Raw genomic sequence first — 18,969 nt, forward strand, 5'->3', positions numbered from 1 at the left:
AAGCATGGGATACATGAGAGATTGCAGACACTGGAATCTGGGGTGACAAACACTCTACTGAAGGAATTCAGTGGGCCGTAGCATCAGTAGGAGAAAAGGAGAAGACTGGATGAAAGGTTCCGGCCTGAAACATCAACCTGTTCTTTAATCCCCACTGATGTTGTTTGAGTTCCTCCAGCTGATTATTTTTTTTTGGGGGGGGGGGCTCATGGTTTATTCATGTTTGACTTGTCCCAGAATTTCCAAACTTCATCTGGGAAATCCAGAACTGAAGTCCTGGGATGTGTGGACTGGGGAATGGAGAACTCATGACTCTAGGCCTGGATCTCTACAAAACCAAAGCGCTTATGCTCATGTTGTTCACCCAGGGCAGAGATTGTTGTGGCCCCAGCGCAGGGCTGTCTCATTATATCCCATGCAGATGAGCCGGGATGGGAGGGGAAGTCAGGAACTCCTGCTCTTGCTGACTTGCAGCGTTGCAACAGGACGACTGATTGCTTAGCTCAGCCATGCTTCTTGTTACCAGTTGATTCGAATGCTGCAGGTCTCGTTTCTCTCTCTATGGATGCTCCCCGCCATTGATTAATTTAGAGAGGTTTCTTGGAAGATCACATTGACAATACTTCAATATAGGCATAAGATGTCTCTTCACATAAAAGAGAATTTCTCCAAGTTCTAGGAGCACACAAGGTCTGAGATTATATCAATGGAGGTTATATCTTTCTCTTCTGCTACAAGATCAAAATAGTGTGTATCCTGGAATTACTGAATAGGTCAGGCAATGTCGGTAGAGAGAATAATTCAGGAGAATGACCTATCGAGGGTGTTGTTGGTGAAAAATCATAGATTTGAAACATCAAACCAGTTTCACCCTGATGTACTGAATCCCTTCAATCGCAGAAAGTGTAGAACTTGTTCCTCCATCTCCCTGCTCACCTCCATCCAGGGCCACAGAGAGACCTTCCAGGTGAGGCAATGCTTTACACGCACATTTTCCCACCAAACCTATAGCATTCAGTGTACTTGGTGTGGCCTCCTATACATTGGTGAGACCCAATGTTAGCCACTTTGTGGGTTTAAGTTTGAACTCCCAGTGGCTGACCATCTCAGTTCACTTCATCGTTCCCACACAGTCACATCTGTCCTCTGGAACTTAATGTAAACTGGTGGAAGAGTTCAGTGGGTTGAGCAGGGTCAGTATGCCCTTTCAAACTGCCATGAAAAATGGAGTTAACTGGGCAATTTGCCCGATTAGCAGCCCAGTTACGTGGCAGTTAGAAATGGTCAACCTCGTTGGAATCCAACCGGGTCCCTGACCCACCTCAGAATAGTTGGGGAACCCAGTTAACCCACAGGCGATTCGAAGATGAAAATGGCCGACCCGCTTATTCTGGTGATGTCAGCGCTTGTGTGCATGTGTCACCGCGGAAGCCAGCATCTGAACCTCCGGCAGTACTTCCGGTGAGTATGTGGCGCGTCATTGCAGGGGCAGGATCCCCCTGTGATTTAAAAGGTGTTTCCAGCACCTTTGTCCCAGTAATCATACCTGGGTCCCAAGAGGGCTACCCAGGAGGGCTACCCAAGAGCTGCAGTTTAAAAGAGGCTATTGGGAGGAAAAGATTGGTCGACGTTTCCGGCTGTAACCCTTCATCAGTACTGGGGCTGTAGGGAAGAAATGTCAGAGCAAAGAGAAAAGGGAAGGAGGGGCAGGACAGGGGCTCGTGTGTAAAGCATTAAAAACCACAGAAGATGGTATGGTTAGAGAGGGATTCACAGACCTCCCGTCAAATGAGGTGGAAAACTTCAAAAAGAAAATTCATTCAGAAAAGATACAGCCAGGTAACTGGCCCTTCTGGCCCACGAGTTGCTTCCCCCAAATACATGCATAGGACCAATTAACCAACTAAACCCTGTCCTTCTTTGAAACTTGAAGAGACTTCACAGCAGAGAGATAAACTGGAGACTCACAGGAGAGTGCAGATGCAGTAATCCGAGGCTCAAAAATCATTGCCACACAAACACGAGGAACAGCACGTCATATTTCTCCTCGACACGTGTTAATTTTTCTCATTTTAGCAACTCACACCTATATCTGGTTCCATTGTTGCCATTTCTCCTTTATCTACTCCCAGTCTTCGTTTCTTGCCAATATTCCTCCTCCCATCCAATTCCCTGTGACAGAGTATTTAGAGGTGGTTTGGGAGGAATTGTTAGAGCAGCTTGCTCACACACATTTTAAAACACAGAATATTTGCAGGACTTTTGCAGAGTGCTTTTTGCAGGAGGCAACAAAGTAAAGACAGTAGCTTGCCTGGGAGAACACGTGATCTTTGCAGGCAGTGGAGAAGAGGTTTGCTCTCAGAGAGGGAGGGTGTGAAACAGAGAGAGGAGTCACATCTCAATAGAGAGAGGAGTCACATCTCAATAATACCGATTCCATCTCAATAATACCGATTCCATCTCAATAATACATAGGGACATATAGTACCGATTCCAACTCAATAATTCACAGGACCATGTAGTACCGATTCCATCTCAATAATACACAGGGCTGTGTTGTACCGATTCCATCTCAATAATTCACAGGACCATGAAGTACCGATTCCATCTCAATAATATACAAGGCCATGTATTTCCAGAAGAACAAAGCTGGCAAACTTTGGAAGGCTGTCTGGTCAAAGGAGCAGATTGGCGATCTGAAAGGAAGAGGATAATCTGGAGAACCCTGAAGGGGGAAAGTTTTGTCAGCAAGACTGATTGAGAAGGAATCAGTTACAGATGCCCTGGAAAAGGAATCTCTCTCTGAAAACTAGCAAGAACCCTCCTGAGTGGTAACCATTTGCCTGTTAAGCACCAAAGACTGGTGAACTTTGTTAATGCTAACAGCTGTACACAGTTTAAGAATTGCCTGCAACCAGTGAGATTGGACTGCGATCTAAAGAACTTTTCTAATCTTAAATATACATTACACACACCTGCGCTTAGTATTAGAGGGGGGATTAAGTAATTAGGTAGGTTAAGTAATAAGTTAAAGATTAATTCTGTTTTCTTGTTCAAATATAATTAAAAACAACTTTTGATTAAGTAACCCTGTGTTGCAGTACATATCTATTGTTGCTAGTTTTTGAGGTCCTCTGGACTCCGTAACACCCACTTCCTCCACTTTTCTTTCCACCTCTCCCGCCTTCTGTCTAATACCCTACACTTCTTAGAACCACCCCCCGCCCTCCCAGCTTTCACCACCACTTTTCCAGTTGCTATCTCCCCTTCCCATGTCAGTCTTGCGCCCCAACATATTGCCAGATGATTGCTCGCACAAAGTTTGGTTTCATTGTCGGATGTCATACATGACATCACGGACCACCCTGAGATTCCTGCAGGCCAGGCAGAAATCCTACTTATCGGTAATATAAACTGTACTCAAGAAAAAGTACATATACAAATGAGAGAAATGTGAACAAAGAAAGAAAAGTAAACAAACCGACAGCAAATACAGAAAAAAAACAAATATTCAGTCATGAATACGGTGCAAAGTCCTTAAAAGAGTCGCTGATTGGGACCGTTGTTTGAGATTGGATTTTGATTATTGGTGAATGAAACTTTCATATTGACCAAACATACATAACCAAGTAAAACATCTTCCGCTAATAAAAACAGGCCAAGGTTCCATCTCAATGTAAGGCCGTGTTGTACCGATTCCAACTCAATAATACATAGGGCCGTGTTGTACTGATTCCATCTCAATAATACACAAGGGCATGTAGTACAGATTCCAACTCAATAATACACAGGGCCGTGTAGTTCCAATTCCATCTCAATAATACACAGGGCAATGTAGTACCGATTTCATCTCAATAATACACAGGGCCGTGTAGTACAGATTCCAACTCAATAATACACAGGGGCATGTAGTACAGATTCCAACTCAATAATACACAGGGCCGTGTTGTACCGATTCCAGCTCAATAATACACAGGGCCGTGTTGTACCGATCCCAACTCAATAATACACAGGGCCGTGTTGTACCGATCCCAACTCAATAATACACAGGGCCGTGTTGTACCGATTCCAACTCAATAATACACAGGGCCGTGTTGTACCGATTCCATCTCAATAATACACAGGGCCGTGTTGTACCGATTCCAACTCAATAATACACAGGGCCGTGTAGTTCCAATTCCATCTCAATAATACACAGGGCCGTGTAGTACAGATTCCAACTCAATAATACACAGGGCCGTGTAGTTTCAATTCCATTTCAATAATACACAGGGGCATGTAGTACAGATTCCAGTTCAATAATATACAGGGCCATGTAGTGCCGATTCCATCTCAATAATACACAGGGCTGTGTAGTACCGATTCCATCTCAGTAATACACAGGGCCGTGTAGTACAGATTCCAACTCAATAATACACAGGGCCGTGTAGTTTCAATTCCATTTCAATAATACACAGGGCTGTGTAGTACCGATTCCAACTCAATAATACACAGGGCCGTGTAGTACCGATTCCATCTCAATAATACATAGGGCCATGTAGTACCGATTCCAACTCAATAATACATAGGGCCATGTAGTACCGATTCCATCTCAATAATACATAGGGCCGTGTAGTACCGATTCCAACTCAATAATACATAGGGCCGTGTAGTACCGATTCCATCTCAATAATACACAGGGCCGTGTAGTACCGATTCCAACTCAATAATACATAGGGCCATATAGTACCGATTCCAACTCAATAATTCACAGGACCATGTAGTACCGATTCCATCTCAATAATACACAGGGCCGTGTTGTACCGATTCCAACTCAATGATACACAGGGCTGTGTAGTTCCAATTCCAACTCAATGATACACAGGGCTGTGTAGTTCCAATTCCATCTCAATAATACACAGGGCTGTGTAGTTCGAATTCCATCTCAATAATACACAGGGCCGTGTTGTACCGATTCCATCTCAATAATACACAGGGCCGTGTTGTACCGATTCCAACTCAATAATACACAGGGCCGTGTTGTACTGATTCCAACTCAATAATACACAGGGCCGTGTTGCACCAATCCCAACTCAATAATACACAGGGCTGTGTTGTACCGATTCCATCTCAATAATACACATGGCTGTGTTGTACTGATTCCATCTCAATAGTACATGGGGCCATGTAGTTCCAATTCCATTTCAATAATACAGGGCTGTGTAGTACCGATTCCAACTCAATAATACATAGGACCATGTAATGCCGATTCCATCTCTACAATACATAGGGCCGTGTTGTACCGATTCCAATTCAATAATACATAGGGCCATGTAGTGCCGATTCCATCTCAATAATACACAGGGCGTGTTGTACCGATTCCATCTCAATAATACACAGGGCCATGTAGTTCCAATTCCATTTCAATAATACACAGGGCTGTGTAGTACCGATTCCAACTCAATAATACATAGGGCCATGTAGTACCGATTCCATCTCAATAATACACAGGGCCGTGTTGTACCGATTCCTGCTCAATAATACACAGGGCCATGTAGTACCGATTCCATCTCAATAATACACAGGGCCATGTAGTACCGATTCCATCTCAATAATTCACAGGACCATGTAGTACCGATTCCATCTCAATAATACACAGGGCCGTGTAGTACCGATTCCATCTCAATAATACTCAGGGCCGTGTAGTACAGATTCCAACTTAATAATACACAGGGCCATGAAGTACCGATTCCATTTCAAAAATACACAGAACCATGTAGTACTGATTCCATCTCAATAATACACAGGGCCATGAAGTACCGATTCCATCTCAAAAATACACAGAACCATGTAGTACTGATTCCATCTCAATAATACACAGGGCCATGAAGTACCGATTCCATCTCAAAAATACACAGAACCATGTAGTACTTATTCCATCTCAATAATACACAGGGCTGTGTAGTACCTATTATTAACTCATCAACTATTCATTTCACTATGAACTTTGACTCAACCTCAAATTCACTTTGTCCACCTCCGGCAACCCTCCCCTTTCTTGATCTCTCTGTCTCCATCTCAGGAGATAAACTTTCTACACGTGCTGACAGGTCTCTCCATGGCCTCAGGCACTGCCAAACCAAGGCCACCCGTAAATTGCGAATGGAACACCTAATATTCCATATCATCGACTGTATCAGAATAGACTTCTCCGGTTCCTGTTCACCCACTCCCTGTTCTCTCTCCCTTCCCCATTACTCTCTCTACTTTTCTCCAGCTCTCCATCCCTTTCCCTCTCCATTCACAGAGCTTTTCCTCCTTCTCTTATCCACCTTTTTCCTTTGGGCCCGTGCTCCTCCTCATTTCCCTCCCTTCACTATTTTATTCAGGTGCTGGCCTATATTTTACTCATGCCTTGATGAAAGGCTCAAGCCTGAAATATTGGATATGTACTTTTGCTATGTAAAAACCGTTACTGTGGACACCCAGTTCCATCTGAGTTACAGACAGGATTGCACAGGACCAATTTTATCTCTGTGAGAGGTAGGGCCAAATGGGGCCAAATCCATCAAAACATATAGTTCTCCACCAGGTCGTAAACCTTTAAAGCTGCAGCAGATTCCTCTTTTATTTGTTCTAATTTTTCTGATCAAATCTGCCCTCTCAGCACTGCACATCCAAATGGCTGCTTGTGGTCCATTGGATCCTGCTGCTTCACAGAAAAACCAACGTGGCATCTCACCATTGTACCCGAGAGCAGGGAGACTGGTGTTTTCTTCATTTTGGTTTGGAATCTTATTTTTCAGTTAGTTCCTATTTATTGTGGTGGAAAATTAGCCGCAGAATTGCTGGCTGCAGAAACGTATCTTCTTAGCCACAGCTGTGGATTATATGTATTAATTAATAAGAGTTCTTCAGTCCATCAGTGAGATTAAAGGTTTACGCTGGGCCATTAGTTTTATCTGGCAAGATGGTGCTCTTTAATTTTTCTCCAGCACACCAGATTTAATGGTCAGGAACATCGAGGTTTGTAGACACAAGGGTTGCTCGGCTTTAATGAGAGGGAGCGGCCTTGTTTGTCAGGCGCCCCCTCCCCAACGGTCCCTGCTCAACCTTCTCCCTCTTGAACACTACATTTGACACAGTCAATATGAACATTGCCTGGTGTTTTGGCAACTCGTGTCTGTTTAATCCAAGGAAGTATGCACAACATTTCATATCTGCATATAGTGAAACCCCTGGTATCCGGCACCTATGGTAGATGCCGGATAAGCAAGTATTTTGATTGCTTGAGACTCACTCTTACAATGCCTCACTAATACACCTGAATTGAGAATAAACAGTTAAAAATCAAAAATACCCGAGTAATACTTACATTGAATAAATTTCACTTACATGAACATATAAACTAACAAATTTTACTTTATTTTCTTTGGAAACATTGCTGTACCTGCAGGTTCCTCTCCTTCCTCGGAGCTGCCTAAAAGACGAACAATAGCATCAGAGTTAACTCCCTCCACCCATCCCCCAGGTTTACAGATAAAGCCTGACTAATATGCTTAATAATATACAAATAAAGATAAAAACTCTTACTAAGCAGGGGTAAGGAAATGTTTTGAGACTCTCCCCTAACGGGAGATGCCATTTTATTCAAACACAACTTTATTCAAACAGCTGCCATGAGAAAAGCCCGACCAAGGCACTTGCTGGCTAAATATTGGCTCCCAATAGTTTGTGTTACTTCAGAGAACATTTCCAATTTTAAACTTGTAGAGAAATTTTTATTTATTTTAATTTTTCTTGTAATTAATTTATTTTCCTCAATTTCATTGCAACACGGCAGAAAGGAAGTGTTATGCGCTTGAATGACATGGGCAGTATGAATGATGTCGTCTCTCAGCTCCAGGGTTTCCCTTTGAAACTTGCCCAAGCTGCTGGAATGCAGAGCACGCATCTGAAGATACAGTGTGCGCTGGTGGGTTCATGGGCTATGGTAAATCTCTCCATTATGTAAATGAAAAGCAAACAAAAAGAGAATTAAAGGGGTGTTGAGGAGGATATGTTAAGGGTTAGGGGGCAAAGGTTTAGAAGTAACATGAGGGGAAACTTCTTCACTCAGTAGAATGACCTTCTGGAAGAGGTGGTTGCAGCAGGATCAATGTTGTCATTTAAGAGAAGGTTGGATGAGTGCATGGATGGGAGGGGATTGGAGGGTAATGGACAGGGAGCAAGCCAGTGAGACTTAATCGGAGCGGACTAGAGGGGCTGCGATGGCCTGTTTCCGTACTGTAATGGTTATATGTGAGAGAGATCATTTGAATAGGAATGAGACAAATGAGATTGCACAATAGATCTTGATGGGCTGAATGGCTTCCTTTTATGGCATGGAGCAGGAGTACCTGAGGTTAGAGGGGCTCTAAAGAGAGCTCTGTGGAGGAGGAGAACCATAGCAAAGGCCGAACTTCCGGTGCTTCTGTTGGGTTCTTGCGTGGAGCACAAATGGACAAATGCGGTTTCTATGGCGGGCTCCAGGTCAGGCTTGGAGGGTGAAGGCCTCACACCCGGCTTCTGGGAACCGGGCCCAGGGAAGGCAAAAGCCCGACAACGAGCAGGCCTCCTGACCAGTGGTTCTCAACCTTTTTCTTTCCACTCGCATCCCACTTTAAGTAATCCCTATGCCATCAATGCTCTGTTATTAAAAAGGGGTTGCTTAAGGTGGTATGTGAGTGGGAAGGGAAGGTTGAGAATCATTGCTCTAGACCCAGTTGATACTGAAATATTTTACTTGAGAAAAATGGTCATTGGCCCATTTCTTTTGGAGTTCTGAAACCGTGCACATAATGAGTCAATGAGGTACGATTAAAACAGTGGTTTTCAAACTGTTTCTTTCCTCTCACATCCCACCTTAAGCAATTTCTTACTTATCACAGAACACTGATGGCATAGGGAATACTTAAAGTGGGATGTGAGTGGAAAGAAAAAGGTTGAAAAACACTGCTCCTGACAGTCCCTGGGTGCTGACAGGTTCTTGATGCTTCAGGGCTCAGGAACCAGCGGTCGAGGATGAGCGATCTGGATACGGGGCCTTGAACCTGTTTATCGTGGATCAGTGTACGCTGCAGCCACCAGAGGTTTAGGGTCAAACAAAGGAAAGATTTTCACGTACCTTGTGTACATGACAACAAATTGAACCTTAAATCTTGGAATCCACTCGTTATTAATAATATTTAACCATGGGTTTAGACCAAAATATTTCATTAACATTTGGAACAATAAGCAGAAGTGAAAATCTGGTACCTCTTGTGGATGATCTGTGAAATATCTCCATGCTATGCGGTTTTGAATGAAAGGACGTGGTTATGCAACTGAGATGAAGGCTGGGGTCCTGATGTTCGTACTGGTGTTAAAGATGCTAGAATCTCCCATCCCCTCCCCCAGCCTCCCCATCAAGCCACCGTCCCTCCCCATAGGATTCCACCAATCTCCTTCTTTCAGCACCTGTCTCTACCGTCACCCTCCCCTCTTCTGTCTCCATCTGCCTTTTAATTTTCTTTGCTCTCAATCTCCTGGCCTCCCAAGTCCCCACCTGGCTCCATCTGTCACCCTTCCCAGGTCCATCCGTCGCCTCCTGACCCCTCCCCCCTCTCCTCTCTAAAGCTGCTCGATTTTCCTCTACTCTTTAAATGTAGACATATAGCACGGTTACGGGCTCTTTCGGCCCATCAACCCGTGCTGCCCAATTACACCTGGTACGTTTGAATGGTGGGAGGTTTACATTGGTTATATGTTTCCAGTCCTTTACATCTATTTGCTGTGTACAATTTTTTTCCCACTACCAATAAGGGCTTGGCCTACAACAAAAACAATCTCAAGGTTGTATGTGATGTCATGCATGCACTGATAATAATTCTGTCAAAGAATATTGGTCATTCCCATTCCACTTTGATTATTTAGAGCTGAATTTCATCACCTCTTAGTTTTCCAAACAAAGCAATCACAGCCCAGGCAGTCTCTCCTTATATCAGTAATTCCCCAGGCTGGCAGCAGTCACATAAACCTTCTCTGCACCCTTTCCAGTGCTGTCACGTCCTTCATGCTCTCTGTCAACCAGAACTGTATCCAATCTACGGCCTTGCCAGCATTTTTACGAAGTTTCAGCATTGTTCTCTGTTCCTGCATTGTTTGCTTCATCAAGCAAAGCCAAAAATCCCATGCTTTAATTTTACCTTCTTGCTGACAAAGTACGACAAGATCCATCAGTTCCTCTGAGCAAAACAAATCGCTGGGGGATCTCAGCGGGTCAAACAGCATCCAAGGATAGAAATGGGCAGTCAGCGTCTCAGGGCTTGACCCTTTGTGAAGACTTCACTGAAAAGTTCACTGTCCATTTCTATCCATCTGTCTGACCTGCTGAGTTCCTTCAGCAATTCTTTGTTTGCTCAAGATTCCACCATCTGCAGCTTTTGTCATTTCCATCTTAATATTCTGAACTGTATTGTGTCTGCTCTCAACTTATTTGTCCTCCCCAAAGTATATAGAATGGAAATCTACAGCACACTACAGGCTCTTTGGCCATAGTGCTGTGCCAACCTAATAATCTACTCTAACAGCTGCCTAGAATTTCTCCACTGTATAACCATTCATTTTTCTCAACTCCATGTCTCTGAAAAGATCCTAATGTTCCTGCGTCCACCACCATTGCTGGCAGCGCATTCCATGCACCCATCACTCTCAGTGTGTACCTCTTGTATTCCCCCATGTACTTACACTCAAGCACCTTAAAATTTTGCCCCCTAGTGTGAGCCATTCCCAACCTGGGAAAATTCCACTGGCCATTCATGCAAACAAAGCCTCTCATCATCTTATCCTCTGTTGTTCCAAAGAGAAAAGACCAAGTTCACTCAGCCTATCCTCATAAGGCATGCACTCTTATCCAGGCAGCATCCTTGAAAATATCCTCTGCACCCTCTCAACAGCATTCCCATGCTTCTTACAATGAGGTGACCAGAACTGAACACAATATTCCAGGTGGGAGCTAACTAAGATCTTGTATGGCTGCAACATTACCTCACAGCTCTTAGCTAATGGAGGCCAACAAGCTTTAAACCTTCTTCACAACACTCTCAACCTGTGGACCACCTTTGAGCATCTTACGGATATGGACCTCAAGATCTCTCAGTTCACCCACACTGGTCAGAGTCCTCTCCTTAACGTTGCAGTCTGCCTTCAAATTTGACCTACCGAACCACTTCACACTTTTCTGGGTTAAACCCCATCTACCACGTATCAGCCCAGCTCTGCATCTTATCCATGTCCCTCTGCAACCTCTGGCAACACTCCAGACTATCGACAACACCATCAACCTTCGTGTCGTCCACAAACTTACTAACTCACATGAGCAAGGTCATCAAATTTGCAGACGACATGACAGACGTTGGCCTCATCAGCGACAGCGATGAGTCGCACTCCAGAGAGGAGGTGGAAAATCTCGTGAAAATGGTGCGAGAGTAACAAATTGAGTCTCAACTTGGACAAGACAAAGGAGATGATCGTGGACTTTAGGAGGATCAGGGACAACCACTTCCACGACATTTTAAATAATTCTGTAGTGGAGATCACCAGATTCCTCGGAGTTTACTTAACTAGTGACCTATCATGGACACTCAACACCTCTTCATCTGTCAGGAAGGCGCAACAGCGACTGCAATTCCTGAGAAGACTGAGAAGCGGGCAAGGCTACCAGCCACCATTATGTCAATCAACAGTAGGAGCTCTATGGAGAGCAACCTGGCTGGCTGTATCACAGTGCATTATGGTCGCTGCAGAGAAATGGATCGGAGGCCAATCCACAGGAGCATAAGAGTGGCAGAGAGGATCACTGGGGTCTCCCTCCCCCCCCCACCATCCATCAACGTGATCTACTGAGATTGTTGTCTAAAGAGGGTGCACAAAGTCCTTCAGGAGCCATTCCACCCTGCACACAGCATTTTTCAGCTGCTCCTACTGGGGAAGGGATACAGGAGCCAGCACCACCAGGTGAACGACCAAAGGAACTGCTCGTACTGACCCTCCGAGGCTCTCATATTCAAGAATCAAGATTTATTATTTATTTGTATAGATGAAATACTTGTCCTGTATCTGTATTGCTTGTCTGCTTGTGAGTTATGTCTGGTTGTGTGTCTGTGTGTTTTGTACCGAGGACCGGAGAACACTGTTTTGTCAGGTTGTACTTGTACAATCAGATGACAATAAACTTGATTTGGATCTCATACACATCCAGACAGAATTCCAATTGCCACTTCACTGTTCCCTCAACTAGTCCACTGATGTATTCCTGTAGTTAACAATGACAAGGCCAATTTTGGTTAACATTGGAAAACTTTTTAATTCATAGCGCCGCTATCAAATCCAAGCCTTTGATAAATACCAGGGGAAAGACTAGGAAAACAAAATGAACAAGTGTGAAATCTATGAAGGAATAATCAAAGGTGGCACGGTTGACGTAGCAATTAGTGCAACGCCTTTACAGCGCCAGCGATCGGGACCGGGGATGGAATCCCGCACTGTCTGTAAGGAGTTCTCCCCGTGTCTGCGTGGGTTTTCCCCCGGGGGGCTCCCATTTCCTCCCACCATTTGAAGCGTACCGCGGATGTAAATTGGGTGGCACGGGCTCGGGGGCCGAAATGACCCGTTGTGCTGGATGTCTAAGTTTAAAAAAAATCAAAGGTAGTTTAAAACAAATAGAATCTTCTAAGGGCCATAATGAAAATAAACTAATTAAAGACACCAATTAATAAAAAAACTTAAGGAGGAAATTGAATTGAATATAAACAAGATAAAAAAGCCAATCTGCACTAACAGAGAACAAAATGAAACACGTATTAAAAATTGGGGAAGGTCAGAGAAATGACAAAGCCAAATTGCAAGCAATATAATGAAGAATAGATGTTTCACAGAAGCCATTAAAGTAAGGGCAGGGCTATTAAACGAAGGGCAAGATATTTACACGTGCAAGGATAGAAATGGAGAAGCTTCATGTCAATTTATTCTAAACACAACAAAATAGATATTTCACAGAGGATGAACTTAAAAGGCATTAATAGAGCGGAGAGAAAAATAATCAACAAACTCGTTTGACTAAAACCATAAGTCCAGATGGTACACACACCAAGGCTATTTGGAAGTTTGATGAAAGGAGTGTTCAAAGAATGGCAGGCAGTATCGAATAATTATCTTAGTTATGTGAAGCATACTTGGACCTAAATCATTCGTATTTTATGGAGCACATTAGCTGTCTCATTTGTTTCATTTAAACTGTTCCAAATACTACATACTTGCATTATGTGATATAAAGAACAGCAACTGAACCCAAGACTGGAATTCACAGGTGATTAATTTTCATTCTGTGTTGTATTTCAAGTCTAATTACTTGGTTGAGTTCATCATATGTCTATTATTGAGTTGCACAGCACAGAAACAGACCCATTCAGCCCAGTTTCTTGTTGCCCGTTGTACCCATTTGGGTACTGTTAGGTGAGGATAATGAGTTTATTGTCATCTACTTTGCCTAAAGGGCCTATCTCACTGGCCTGGCGACTCGAATCTCCGCGACGTCTCCTGGAGACTAGCCGGGTCTCTGGGGAGTCGCCGGAAAATCAAACATGTTCGATTTTTCTGGAGACTTTTTCCAGTCTCCAGCAGGTCTCCGCGACGTCTCCATCAGTCGCGGAGACTAATGTTGTCCGTGACTGGGGAGATGTCTCCGCGGCGTCGCCGCGACCTGCTGGAGACCAAGGAGACTGAGGAGAGGTCGCGGCAATGCCGCGGAGAGGTCGCAGAGACATCTCCCCAGTTGCGAACACACTAGTCGCTGTGACTGATGGAGACGTTGCCCTGGCATCGCCTTGGTGAGAACGCGAGCCGTGTTTTTGTTGCCCTAGTAGCTGCGACTGATCAGTCACGGCAATGTCTCCACCAATGAGATACTACTGTAATGTACATATGCACCAAAATTCTTAATCGCTGCAGCCAAACAGGTTCTTCATTTAAAACAAACAATTCCGATACGATACATAACTGCATTGAAAAGAGAGAATACATGCAAAAGATGGATAATAAGAGGTGGGGGGTGGGGGGGGGGGCACCGTTAGAGCCACACTGTTAAAGCATCAGCAATTGGGACTGGGGTTTGATTCCTGCGCTGTCTGAGGAGTTTTCTCCTTGTGTCTGCGTGGGTTTTTCCCGGGCGCCCCGGTTTCCTCCCACCATTCAAAAACGTACCGGAGGCGGGGGGGGGGGGGGGGTGGTGGTGGTAAGTCAATTGGGTGGCACTGGCCTGCTAACCGAAAGGGCCTGTAACCGTGCTGTATGTCTGTAGGCCTAAATTTAAATGCAGTATTCACTATTATCCCGGTATAAAAGAGTGAACTTTGCAATCATGCCATTGTGCTGTCAGAGGTGTCCCTGATTAGTGAACCAAGGGCAGGTTCAAGAGCCTGATAGCTGTTGAAATGGAACTGTTCTTGATCTAAGAGGTGCCGCTCGTCAGGCTTTTTCCTGAAGATAGCATATAAAGAGTTGTGCAGCATAGAAATAGGCCCTTCAGCCCAGCGTATCAATGCTGAACAACATGCCGAGCTACACCAACCATCAACGTTTCAGGCTGGAACTGCATCAAGAAATCGAGATGAAGGGGCTTCAGCCCAAAACATCGGCCATCCTTTTGCTCCTACTGATGCCTGTTCGGCCAGCTGAGTTCCTGCAGCAGCTTGTTTGTTGCTCCAGATCTGCCAGCATCTGGAGTTCCCTGTGCATCTCCTAGCTAGACTAATCCCACTGGCATTAACTCCCTATCTCCATGCATTCCTCATTTGAGTTCTTGCTCAGCATTGTTCCTACCTTCAGCACCTCCCCCAAGTAGCTCACTCCTGATACCAGCAAAATTTACTGCTCAGGTGTTCCCCCCCCTTAAGCTTTCTCTCTCGCCTCAACCCAGTGCCCTCAATTCAGAGACACACCTACTGTGGGGAAACAGACTCCAGCTATCAGCCCCTCTCGTGCCACCTCTCAAGTCAAGAAGTTGAACATCCTGCAGGATATAGGAGCCCTCTTGATTGGTACCTCATCCACCACCATCTGCTCTCCCCACCACCGATGCACATTCTATCAACAACAGCCATTCTCAACCTTTTTCTTTGGCACCCTCCTCCACTAAAAATGACACAAGTTTATGGGCTCCCCCTTCCCTGTGAAGCAGTCAAGTTTTGGTTTATTCCATATTCCTCTCCTACCAACTACATTAAAAACATTAATTAAAATAAAATATTTGTGCTATGTGAGGTGAAAAGAAGATGAGGTTTTTTACTTAAATGTCCTGCGTCCCCCCCCTCCCCCCCGGGGCGGTGGACCCCCCCTCGTTGAAAATGGCTGATCTACAGGATTAACTCCTTTGACACTATTTTCCAAGCCCACCACCTCTCCCAGCTGGAAGAACAAGCATGGGGACGCCACACTTTAAAGTCACCCTTTAGTCCACACGCCATCCTGACCTGGAAACGTATCAATGTTCCTTCACTGCCAAAATCCTGCCGACACCACACCTCAAGGACCTCAAGAAGGCTACTCACAACCCATTCCTCAAGGGTGACGAGTGAGGAGGAATTAAACGCTGACACACACCCTGCAAAGCTCATGCCGCTTGAATGAATGAAAAGAAAGAAACTTTCTGTGCCCCGGGGAAAACAGACCCAAGCCCCCCACAATCCCTCTCCCCTCAACCCAGACCTGCCAATCTAACAACATCCTTGTGAGCCCTATCCACACACTCTGTGGTGATATGTAATTACACCACTAGGTCACCAGGGGGCATCCCAGTGACCTTGTCTATAAAGCAGTCCAGAGCTACAGTCTAACCTTCCAGGTTCATCTTGCAGAGAGACAAGACCTCTTAGTGTACATATTAGTTTATTAAAGCTGTCTTATACTCGCACTGCTGGTGTGGTTATTGTCAGTACACACTCCTTCAGTTCAATTCCAGGTTTCCTGTGGAATGGCGAGCAATGAAATACTCCAACAATGGTGATATTGGCAATGCTTCTTAAATACCGTGTAAGCATCTGCTTGCATCGCCTTCTCTGGCAGCACAATCCAGATCCATTGTGTGAAAAAAATACCCCCCCCCCCACCCCCCCACTAGATCCCTCCAAACCTTCAACCTCTCTCCTCAAATCCATGTCTTTTTCTTCCCCACTGAGGGGAAGGCGATTCTTACCATCTACCCTATCGGTCCTCATTAGTTTAAATAGCTCTGTTGGGTCACCACTCAGCTTCCTTCACTCCAGGGGCAACATATTGAGCACAGCCAGTTTCTCCTTGTAAATTAAATGCTCCAGCTCAGGCAAAATCTTGGTGAATCTCCCACCACAATCACATCCTTTCTAGAATGGGCTGACCAAAACTGCACACAATAGTGGCAGCACGGTTAGCTCCATGCTGTCATAGCGCCTGCTGTTGGGTATAAGCCCACCCTCTGCTGGACATCATGTCACCCACGCCATGATGTCACCCTCCCATGTAGTCATGTTAGTCTGATAGAAGTAGCCATGTTAGTCTGATAGAAGTAAAGGATGAGAAAGCATCACATCTCCGAGTCTTGATTGCGTGAGTGCATACACAACAGTGGTGACGAGGATGGGATTCGAACCATACATGTACTCCATGCACCAACCAGGAGAAGGAAAACAACAGAAGAAAGGTGGAAAATGACTACCTAACAACCCCAGCAAATTTCCTCCAAAATATCCAAGTGAAAGTGCGCCAAGATGGCAGAGGGAAATTTTGGGGAATTCAATGAAGTAGAAGAAAGTTGAGATAACTATGTGGAACGGTTTAACCGCTACTGCGTAGCCCACAATATTGTGGTAGGTCCATGTAATGCACGTCGAAAGAACCAAAGACTTGTTGATCCAAACCAAGGCTTTTATTAATTAAAAGACTGGAGCCTATCTGGCTAGGAGCAATCCTTTAAGACCTGCCAATAGGTGTGGCTACACTCTCAGCCAATCACAGTCATCCTACGCTACCATCTGTACACATTGGTGATAGAATCTGTACTATCAGTAAACTGCAAACGTGCCTTCTTCCTCAGAAATGGCAGTGAACATTCATAAAACCTTGAAAAGGTTTTAACCAGACTACAACGGGCTAATATAGGATTAGGAAGGACAAATCTATCTTCATGCGCCCCTCAGTAACGGATCTTGGGTTTACAATCGACAACGAGGGGGTACAAATGAATCCAGCGGGAAGAGAAGTCGTTCACAAGACCCCATACCCAACCAACAAATCGGAATTTACAGCAATTTTTGTATCTGTAATGCACAATAATGCTGGTGCAAAATGATGAACTTTGTGAGGCGTATTCAAGACAATAAATTTTAATTCTTATTTAAATAGATTCAAATAGGAAATATGGTTTCCTATGTATAGAATATGGTTTCCTAGATATGTATTTAATTTGAAATTGGGATACCCATTTCATTGAAACATGACTAGTGGAGTAAAATCCCTCTTAAGCAACCGGCAAAAAAAAAATTACGGAAAATAAACGGGTGAAAAATACCAAAGTTTAAAATTGGCTTGGCTCACTGTTCGTTCTCCATGGACATAACATGCAGCCTCAAGCAACTGTAAAACTCACTTATCTGGCATCTACCAATGCCTGCAGGCGCCAGATACCAGGGGTTTTATTGTACCTTCTTTTGCTGTCGTTGCTGGACCCTGGAACATTATGAAGGTACCAGCTAACATTGTGACCTAATTATAGAGGTTGGCCATTGGCCTCAATGCGTGCATTTGGCCACTGGATGTTCACAAATTGACATTTTTCTGAACTCTTTTGATGTCCCCTTTTTTGCCAGCAGTTTAAGTAAAAATTTAAATGCAAATTATTATTAAAAAAAATTTAGACATACGCTACAGTAACAAGCCCTTCTGGTACATGAGCCTGTACCGCCCAATTACACCCGATCGACCTACAACCTTGGTGTGTTTTGAATGGTGGGTGGAAACTGGAGTTCCTGGAGGAAACCCACGCAGACACGGGGAAAACGTACAACCTCTTAAACTCCTTACAGTCAGCGCCAGATTCGAACCCCGGTCGCTGGCACTGTAACAGCGTTGCGCTGCCCAAATTATGGTTAAGCACAATTTAAAAAAAATTGAATAAAATCTCTATACAAGCTCATTAAATGGGATCAGATTTCTTCAATAGTGACTTAGCTTTAAGTCATCAGCCTTCCCAAAAGTCTGCTTGTATATTTTTGCTTCTGCAAGCTGATTTTGAATTGGGCAGTTGGAACAGTTGTAGCATGCTCCATTACCCATTGTCCACTGGCACCCTTGAGTTGGGCCTGTTTCCATGCTGCCTCCAAGACCCTGTCCGCAGATCACTTCACAAGTTGTTAGAATTCATTGATGCTCACAGTTGGGGTGCCATAACTCCAAGTGCAGCGTCATGGAACAGAGAACAGGCCCTTGAGCCCAAATGGTGCATGCCGACCAAACTGGCCTAGACCCGTTTGCCTGCCATTTGGTCCATATCCTCCAAGACTTTCCTATCCATTGAACGTTGTAATTGCACCCACTTCTGCAGCTCAGCCCAAATTAGAGACCACACTCTGAGGGAAAATACTGCTCCACCGTTCCCTCTTAAAACTATGGCCCTCGAGCTCCACTTTGGTCTACTCTGTGAAAAAGCCAGTGGGACGGACACGCTTTTCATTCATGCCCCTTATGATTTTATAATCCTCTGTAAGGTCGTTCAAATTATTTACATCCTGCCCTAATGCTTTCTATTGATGAGTTTTAAGTAATATTTTTTAAAAAAGGAGAAATACAGGGAAATTGTATACAACCGTTTTTAAAATCTACAGCTGGATGGGGAGGAGGGAAGGAGCTTATATGCATGTGAGTCTCATATTTTCATGAAAG

At 44.4% G+C, this 18,969-nt stretch overlaps 1 protein-coding gene across 6 annotated transcripts in view; it reads right to left on the reverse strand.

Annotated features, from left to right (window-relative positions):
• syndig1l (synapse differentiation inducing 1-like) overlaps positions 1–18,969 on the reverse strand; it is a 159,748-nt gene that overhangs the window by 126,061 nt on the left and 14,718 nt on the right. Inside the window, exon 2 of one of the 6 annotated variants that reach the window (XM_069916092.1) lies at positions 7,430–7,459. The exons of the other annotated variants lie outside the window; for them this stretch is intronic. The gene's annotated coding sequence lies outside the window, so the exon portion shown is untranslated. The remainder of the gene's footprint in view (positions 1–7,429; positions 7,460–18,969) is intronic. 6 annotated transcript variants of the gene reach the window in all.

This window comes from Narcine bancroftii, chromosome 2 (genome assembly GCF_036971445.1).
Source record: "Narcine bancroftii isolate sNarBan1 chromosome 2, sNarBan1.hap1, whole genome shotgun sequence".
NCBI lineage: Eukaryota > Metazoa > Chordata > Chondrichthyes > Torpediniformes > Narcinidae > Narcine > Narcine bancroftii.